This window comes from Andrena cerasifolii, chromosome 3, assembly GCF_050908995.1.
Source record: "Andrena cerasifolii isolate SP2316 chromosome 3, iyAndCera1_principal, whole genome shotgun sequence".
NCBI lineage: Eukaryota > Metazoa > Arthropoda > Insecta > Hymenoptera > Andrenidae > Andrena > Andrena cerasifolii.
In genome coordinates, this window is record NC_135120.1 from 6,645,674 (window position 1) to 6,655,645 (window position 9,972).

General features: G+C 35.3%; 1 long non-coding RNA gene across 1 annotated transcript; it reads right to left on the reverse strand.

The window, feature by feature from the left end:
* Positions 1 to 7,753: 7,753 nt before the first annotated feature.
* LOC143367115 (uncharacterized) lies at positions 7,754 to 8,126 on the reverse strand. Its single transcript, XR_013084979.1, has 2 exons — positions 7,848 to 8,126; positions 7,754 to 7,786 (listed from the first exon to the last, which is right to left on the reverse strand). It is a non-coding gene; the product is annotated as an uncharacterized LOC143367115 (long non-coding RNA).
* Positions 8,127 to 9,972: the final 1,846 nt, after the last annotated feature.

Here is a 9,972-nt window from a genome sequence, read left to right on the forward strand (position 1 = left end):
AATAGCCCATATTTTTAGGGTTGAAACCCACAAGATTGTCATTCGCGCTTATACCTTAGTACTTAACTTTACTACTCGGCTTCGCCCGGAATTTATATTCTGATTTTATAAAAAAAAGTATTTTGTGAAAATGGTCACATTCATCTGGATTAGACAGGCATAATGAGCTGAGGCACATTTTGTGATCCCAAAGTTTATCGTTCGAAAGTTTTTAGGCGACAGACAAACACACAAACATATAGAATCTCTCTGTTTTATATACTAAGATCTCTCTTTATTTTTTTTGCTCGAGTGATATAGTAATAATTAAGTAATTATAGCATATGCTACAGTGACTACAGCAATCGATATTAATATTTAAATTTTTTTTGTTGTCATTGGCCATTCCGTAATTGACGAATATCTTTTATCTTTTCAAGTGACGTTAATTAGAATTGTGTGAGGTTTAATTACTTTCCAATTCTTTATTCTTCATCCATGGCAGTGTAAACAGAAGACGCTTTTAGAATTATTATTATTACGAAGAGAATTTCGAACATTTTTAGCGGTAATGACGGGCATTCGTATTTTTCTAGTTACAAATTAGATGCTTGAAAATAGTGTGCCAAAAAAACAAACTAGAACGTATAATAACATATTTGTATTATTTGCATTTTTTTAACAGCATTTGAATTTTTCAGTATATTTTTTTATCTCTTGATCGCACGATTACACGGAGTCATTTAAATATAATTTATTTACACAGTCCTCTCAGAGCACATACCGACGCGCGTTACGAAGAGTAGCGCGTTTCGTTTCTTTCTTACGGACAACTGCTGTAGAAAAAATGAAACGTGCTACTTTTCGTAACGCGCGTCGATATCTACTTGTAAAGTAACAGTGACCATTAGCGATAATACAACCAAGACCTTCGTACTATTCTTTTTACTACCTATCTAAGGTCTAAGGTGATTCAGATTAGAATTAAATGGCTAGACCGCAAATACAGAGACCGCACTATTTACCACCATTGTATCTTCGACCGCAAAATACACGGTAAATAAAGAAATGAATTAGCAAATAGACGTTGAAAACATTTCCAAACGTTTACGAAGTCTGATCACGTTGTATGTACAACAATTTATTGACAACATTCACTAGATTCTAAGGTAAAAATATGAATGGAAAATATTTTCAGAAGTCAATCGATAGTGTTCCTTCATCTATTTATTAAGCATGATTTCATCACCAGTTATAAGTACACCTTTTTCTTTGTATACATAATAGTCAATTAGCATAAGACATTAGAAAAAAAAACTGAATTATAAAATATATTCGATTATAAAACACAAATCAAAACCAAAGATACTTCTTTACTTAGTGTGTATATACAGGGTGTCCCACTAAGGAGTGGACAGCGCGATATCTCTTAAAGTATTGTCGATAAAAATATAAAAAAAATAGGGAATTGCATGGTTCGAGGGGGCCCATTTATTAGCGCGAACGAATTTTGTTTCCGATTATTATTTTAAAAGATACGATGGTCAAGTTCGGTTTTTCAAATGGAACTATTTTTTTTGAAGACCTGAGTTGATAGTGCGTTCCAAGACAAATTCAATAAGCTTTAATGTATACACTTTATTTCCACTGGTTTTTAAGATATTGCGCTTGCAAATTTACTGATTTTCACTGCAAGAAACCCCTCTGGAATGGCAAAAACCACGGGTGGCACTGCCTGTTGAAATGGATACTTACCTGCCAAAGGTCTACGCCAGAAATGGCAGGCCCAAAGGCTGGACAATTCTTTTCCGTCAGAGATGCTACTTAGGTAGGTACATCTGCGGTATCGAGAAGCGCATCGTTACTTTTATTTCGCACTTGCTTCTACGCTCGGATGGCCGGTTCTTTTGGGAGGGATGCAAGTTGGATTGGTTCTGATACAATCTGCTCCCTATGGTTGAAATTTAGTCTAGCAACTTTCACTCCTCCTAACCTAACCAATCCAACTTGCATCCATGTAAAATATTTAAACTCGAATTTCAAGCTCAGGGCGATTTTTGGGCATATTTCTTTATCAGCTTATACACATGTATCTACTACATACTATGTAGTGCACTACTGTATTATACTGGCTCATGTAAAAAAAAAACTACATACTTTTTGTTTCTTCCTTATATATCTAATCAACTAATTGTAATTTGTGTATAACACGTTTCAAACAAGCGTAAAGTAGGCAGCATAATTCATACTTAAACGGTGTACAATAGATAAATATTCATGAAAATGAAATACGGATGATTTAGAACGAGCGTAAAGCACTTTAACAGATTGGTTGAAAGGTCAGTCTGATTGTGCGTAAAAAGTGTTATATTTATGTCAAACATATAGGCTGTTCGCAGTGGCGGTTAACAGGGCGGCTGACGAGCAATTGCCGCTTAGGCCCCTGCACCGAAGGCGCCGACAGGGCCCCATGACCAAAAAAAATTATGATTAGGTATAGGTACCCAAACACTACATTTTTTTTCGTATTACTACCCTTGCCTCTTTTTAATAAACTACCACTTCATTTTACCGAAAAATGGGCCCCTGACCAGAAAGCCCTCCCCTTGGGCCCTATCTTCAAAACAAAATTATGATTTTAACCAAACACTATATTTTTTCTGTACTACTTCAGTTGGTTTTATATTACATTTATATATTTATTTCACTATTTTCATGAATTTCATTTGCTCTGATTAACTTTTTTGAATTTCAACCATCATACAAGCAATTCGTATTATATGATTTTACTACATTATGTACATAATATAATAATACCTACATTATATTACACTATTCTTTTAGTCTGTTATAAGCCACATTTTTCAAACTTCGCGCTATTTCCTTTAATACATCGGTCGAACGGTGGAGGCGCTAGCATCTAAAATCACCTTCAATTCGCTTCAACCGCTACACGGCCGGCTTATGGGAATCTCGTATCCATAGTATATATATCAGTGCGCACGGGCCGGACGGGCAATGAGGAGCCGCCGAGTTTCCACCGAGCTCGGCGGCTACTCGCTGTCCATAAGCTTAGCATAGAGGCTCGACACGGCACGGACGGCCCGGCTCGGTGGCTGTATAAACCGACCTTAAACTGACCCTTGTCAGGCCCCTCGCACGACCCGTCTGACAAGGAGACTGATCGACGTAAACCGAGAGTGACTGAAATAGCGCATCAGCGGGAGACCCTCGGTCGACGGCGAATTGAGTCATTCAGTATTGAACAAGAAACTTTTCACATTACCGATTACACCATGGTGAGAGTATTACCGATGGATTGGTGAGTTTATGTCGTCGAAAATGAGCCCAAACACGAAGCAATTCGGTCTACTTTTTATTATGAAAACACGATTAGAATTCCAGTTCCCCGGTTTAAGGGAAAAGCACGCTTCTGGCGGTTAACTCACAACATTTCTCCTGCAATTATCGAAGTAATTTACCAATCCTCGTAATACCAAATAGGTACCTACTAAACATCCAGGCAATTTCTCCTGAAGGCTGCATTTAAGTCGTTGATATTCTCCATTTAAATTCTCTTCTGCAGTATTAAATAGTGTGTAACGAGAAGAACCACTTTCCAGTGTGTAAATTACAACATTTAGCGAACGTAGTGACGTTCACTAAAAATGGACCGAATTGCTTCGCGTTTGAACTCATTTTCATCGAGAAACCTTAAAAAACCCATTGTAATACTTTCATGAACATTTATCAAAAACTTTAACATTTTATTTTTCTGTACTGGGTATTTTACCTGGCCCAATGGTTTTATTGCCCGCGGCAGTTAATGGGCGGCCTACCCGGGACCGCAGGCCCTTGCTCGCAGCGAGGAAGCAAAACTGTGGGGTGGGTAGGTCTTCCCCGATAATCCGGGGAAAAAAGCATTTCAATAATCCGAGGAAGACTGTATTTTTTTTCTATTGATAACACCTCATTTTTGACGAAGAAATTTCATACGATGCGTATCATCTGACTTGATTCAAAGATTGCACCACACGTGATAGTTTAATCCCATTAAGGTCAAACATTGCCCTCGCATAATTCGCTCCATTACGATCGCATTTATTTCCAAACGGCGCGGTGCAGTTTCATTTTAACTCGTACTTGAAACAGTATTGTAATCCGTCGCACGATGCGAATAATGGATTTTACTTTCGCCCGAAAAGGAGTTCAACTTACGAAACGTAAACATTAATATACATGACAACGAAATGTGTTATACATGCTATTTAAATGTAAGTCAATGAGCTCAGAATTTGACGCAATGCATTTATTCTACAGAATTCGACTTCTCCTCACTGAAATTTTTTAAGTTTAAATTTTCGAGTTTTATTGTTGATTTAAAGCAATACACTTTAAATATTTTTGTATACATATATAGGGTAGATGTCCCGATTACCGTGCCTTTATACTTAAAGAAGCCGTGCAAAAAAACTTGCATAAATAAATAAGGAAAGAAATTTGTTTAATTAAGTTAATCTATTAATGTATGTATTACAAACGAGAAGGTTCTATTTTTAAACAATTAAAGCATAGAACAAAAATTTTCAAAAATGCATATGTTTTGGATTTACTTTACAGAAGTGAATAAATTGATAATTATCATGATTTGCACTTATGTAAAGTGTTTATTATATCATAAAAAGTTCAAATTTTATGAAAAAATAGCAAAATAAGCACTTTTGAAACGTTTTCGTATTTTTAAAGTGAATCCGGTAATTGGGACAGGAGTTTAACGCTTGTCCCTATTACCGTGCCCCTCGAAGCCCACTGGCCCCCTCTGTAACTACTAAACCTAACCTTACTTTCGTTTCTCAGAACGGGTGAACAGAAATTTGTATTTGCATATTTGGCTTTTGTAATGCAAAGGTTATATTAAAATTACATAAAAACACCTCTCGTAGAGCAAAAAAATGTTTTGAACAGTTCAAAGTTCAAGGACATAACCTAAGCGCGGGAACGTTATTCAAAAAAGGGCACGGGAATAGGGACAACGCATTTTTCGAGGCACGGTAATTGGGACAAAAACATGTATTTTTATTTAAATTAAAAAAATATGAAAAATTAACATTTTCAACCCGAAAAAATGCCTTAAGAGAAAAGTTCAAAACACCAATATAAATTTTCACCGAGCAAAATTAAAGTAAGAGAAGTCAGTAATTAATTCCTTCGCGGGCAAGTCGGCGTCAAAGCACAGTAATTGGGACATCTACCCTATCTTCATACATTTTATTTCAAGTTCAGTTCATGTTTTTCAGTGAACGTAACCTCAAAAAGATGTAAAAATATTTAAAGGTGATTACGATCAGTGGAACTTTGAATTGTAGAAACGATTTGCTTATTTGAAACATACATATAAACAAAACTCACACTCATCATAAATACTTAGAAATTAATTTCATTACTTATACATTATCTATTCACTTTTAAAACATAAAGTGACGATAATTTATTAAGATTAGTTCTTAATACAACACTATATTCCTATCTATTACTCAAAAGAGGAAACTTATGATAAGTAGAATCCTCAACCGTGAAGTCTATATAATACAAACACATAAATTACTTTAACAAGTAGTTTCATTACTTTGAAAATAACTAACAGTGATACGTATCACCTTTTACATTGCACAGTTATATTCCTCGCCCACTTAATAACACAACATATGAATGGCAATGATTAATTGTCAACGCACCAATGCTGTTTTGCATACATGAATGAGATATTGGCACCAGTGCGACACCAACAAAGCCAAAGCTTGTACACTGCATGTAACTTGACAACCGGTGCATTCCGTTTCAATAAACTTTTGTGTTCAGTTTGTAGTGAAATGGCAGACTTTACGGTTGAAGAAATGGCTATGATATCTATACTATTGGATGAAGGTGAAAAACAAAAAATAAGACATTGGGTACAGAAGAGCATAACGTTAATAAAAAGCGATGGGGAATTTTCTATACTATGTAGATAAGTACTTGAAGATGAGGAAAAGTTTTATCAGTATTTTCGTATATCATTATCACCAGTGGTGGGTCCGTATTTTACCTATCGTAGAAAAGTGAATTCTCTACGAGTAGAATAGGGCAGAGCGATACTATATAGACGAAAATTTTAATTTTAATTTTAATTTTCAGTTGGCCTGGGTGTGGGATAGTTATCTTTTGATTAACCAAACACAACTGTAAAAAATTTTTGGAAAAATATTCATGTCTGCAGGTTCCTTTTTCTCTTAAAAATGTAAAAATTCACAATGTGAATCTTACTTTTTACATTTTGAAAATTTTAATTTTAATTTTCAGTTGGCCTGGGTGCAGGATAGTTGTCTTTTGATAAACCAAACACAACTGTAAAAAATTTTTGGAAAAATATTCATGTCTGCAGGTTCTTTTTTCTCCCAAAAATGATCATATAATCATATAATCATAAAATTTTGGAAAAATATTAATCTCTGCAGGTTCCTTTTACTCCTAAAAATAATTATATGATTATATGATTATATGATCATTTTTAGGAGAAAAAGGAACCTGCAGACATGAATATTTTTCCAAATTTTTTTACAGTTGTTTGGTTAATTAAAAGACAATTATCCCACACCCAGGCCAACTGAAAATTCAAATTTTAAATTTTCCACTCTGCCCTAGTGTAGAATAAGACGTAGTAAATATCTTAACTTTATTACGTTCATGTATTTTACTGTATAAAATCATATTGTTTGAAAAAACAACATTGCAAACTGTGGAACGCTATAATCTGCATGTCTTTCGACTTGGAATTTTATGATCTGGATTCAATTTATGAACAAAGTTCCTAAAATGGTCAGATTCAATAATACTAAATGGAATGTTACATCCAAAGAAATAATCAAAGGAATAATAATGTCGATATATGTAAAAATTCGAGTATCTTTTGCACACCAAAGATATGAAATTTACTAAAAAATTTCAAATTATTTATAATTACATTCCAATCTTTCTTTTTAACCTTTAGAGAGCCGGGATTTTTTTCATTGAAATTGTAAATTTTATTTACTTAAAATTTATGCATATATACCACAAAAATGGCCGGCAAAGTATCCAAACTCTTAGTTGGCCACTATAGTGGCCAGTCCGGTCCTCTAAAGGTTAAAGTAATTTAAAATATTGTGCAGTAAAATTCCATGCAATAGGTTGAGGTTAATAATTTGTATTTGAATTTTTGACATTGAATACATTTTCTACAATTATTTAAATTTTTTACGCGTGTCACGTAGTAAATTCGATGTAACGTAGTAAACCCACCGCTGGTTATCACGCAGTATCAGATTTCATTGATGAAAATTAAAAACATTGTTGAAAAACGTAATACCACGTTTCGAGAAGCGATCACGCCGATAGAGAAACTATCAGTGTGCTGATCGCCTCGAGATCAATCGTTAGACAGGCAAAACATTCCTGCCGAGAATCCTGCCGCTGCTGCGGTGATGCGGAAGAGCGCCGACGGTGTGTTATTGTCGGTAAATGAGCGCATTCGTATTTAAAGATTACACATAAAAACGTGAAGGTGCCGATGAGGGCGACGGGTTTATTTGCACAACGTGCGCCTATCGTTTCACGCACTTCGATAAACGGGGTCATGTTGATGTCTCGATGAAAACAGAAATTTCATTATTGATTAAACTCATATCGCTCATCTTGGGATCGCGACCATAGACAGGTCGGTAAAATAGAAGCAATTTCCTCCGATTTCTATGTAATCGCAAGCCTACAGCGACCAAATCACCAAATTTAACTGAAATAAACAACAAGTAGTCGCGCTCGATCAATTTATGACGTTCTATTTACATTCGCACCTGCGACTTTCTTCCCTCCAAAAGTGAACGCCAATAGTCGAGTGGCTGGCGATATGCAGCGCAACGCCACATTCCAGTTCGCAAGATGACAGGAACGAAACATACGTAACGAATGAGAAACGAGTGCGATAAACTGTTGATGAACTGCACAGTAAACTACAACGCACAGTTCAACGAATCGTGCGGTTTGCTCTGGGCTACTGTCACAGTGGTCGCCAGGGTTTGCTGTATCGTTCGGATGTGTTTTGTTTTCAGCTGTCAACAAGGGGAACCAAGATATCTTTTCCTACCTTTGTACTGGTTCTGCACGCCCATCATGGTTGACGACGGTAGTGTTTACGGAAAAGCCACGTAAATTCTTGTATCTGGAGCCAATGGATCGCATTTGCCACAGCACACACGATACTAGTCGATAAACGCGAACCGTTGATACTGGCAAATGCGCCGTAGCGCCAACCGCGTACCTTACAGCTCGGAACATACATATATACGCCACGCTTCATGTTCCGCACGTATACGGGGTGTTCGTGTTAATTAGTACCACCATTCTCGTAGTGGACTATGTTAGAAAAAAAATGCCACTCTGTTTTAATAAGCAATACGAAAGCTCAAACTAGTTTCGAGAAAGCAAACTTTCTAAATGTGAGGTATATACTGTATGTTATACTTTTTCAAATGGGTAGGTTAGATAGGTGATCCTGATGGATAGAGTTATATGATCTCATATATGTTATACCCTTACTACAGTTTTCTAATATTGTTCACTGTATTGTTCCGTATAATTCTTTTTTTGTTTTCAAATTATTTACATCTTGAGTCATACACTAACCTTTAAGGGGGAATCCCAATCGACAAGCGCAAATTCATGTGAAAATTTGTGAGCGTTTTTTTTTCGGAAACTGAGCAGAGGATCCATTTCAAATTGTGAGGGTATTTTTTTATACTTAGGAACGAAAGAAGAAACCATTATTTAGCTAAAAATATTAATTCATAGAATTATTCTGTACATCCGTTTCTGTGTGGCGTGCTGCATAGCGGCTGCTCTATTTATCTGAAACAAAGAATCAAAGAATTTTCTTTTTATTTAGAAAATTACGCAGGTAATGAACCTCGATTCGGAGGAAAAACTGCAAAATTGACAAAATCGTGGCAGTTTGAAGAAAAATATCGATTCATCAAAATCATAAATTTTCATATGAATACACTCATTGATTGGGGTTCCCCCTAAGCGTCCATATATGCGTGAGTTTAAATGCTATTGTATGACTACTGAATCGAATCGTTTTCATACGATATGATGACAAAGCTATTATAAGTTCACCCTCCAAATTCGGAATTTGTTGTTGAACTTGAAAGATTGACCTAGCTTTCCTTACAAAAATAGTGAGAGATTCTTCTCTTTCGTTTCTTTCTAGTGAAACTTTTTTGCAAGGAGAATACTGGATGCTAATAATGTGAACACCCTGTATATGTATATGTTGTATGTATAGTAAATACACAATACAGTCTATATATAGTGTTGTGTGTTTCATGCATTCGCCTTAGGTTAGGGTTATACTATTTTTTTCCCATTCTTTTGCCGTTGATAATAACGGACTTAACAGAACGTACGGATTTAATTACAGCATGGCAATTTTATTGTTTGTCCTTTTTTTTAAGTTTCATCTTATTTTTATATTTGACGCGATTCCTTAACAATTATGAGTAAATTGTACAATTCCATGATTCAACACTCTTCTCTACGTGCACCTGCGATTAGTCCACGATAATGTGTAAGAAAGCATGCCACGAAAAATAATCTGCTTTATCATATGCACAGGATCTGCAAGTGATGACTGCTTTCTGGCTGTCACATAGAGATCAGCTGTTATCACCTGTTGTGTTGTGTCACAATATATACATATATAATCTATATTGATACACACGCGCTAAGCTTCAATAAGATTATTTTTATATGCTGTTTAGCAGTCTTCGAATGCATACACACATATACTTTGTTTGTAAAGTACAATAAATAATTTCAATTGTTGGACGTAAATAAAAAAATAAAATCAATAAAATCGGAAGCGATTAATACAAAGATCAATATTTACATTAAAATTTCAATTTTGTAATAAGCTTCAAA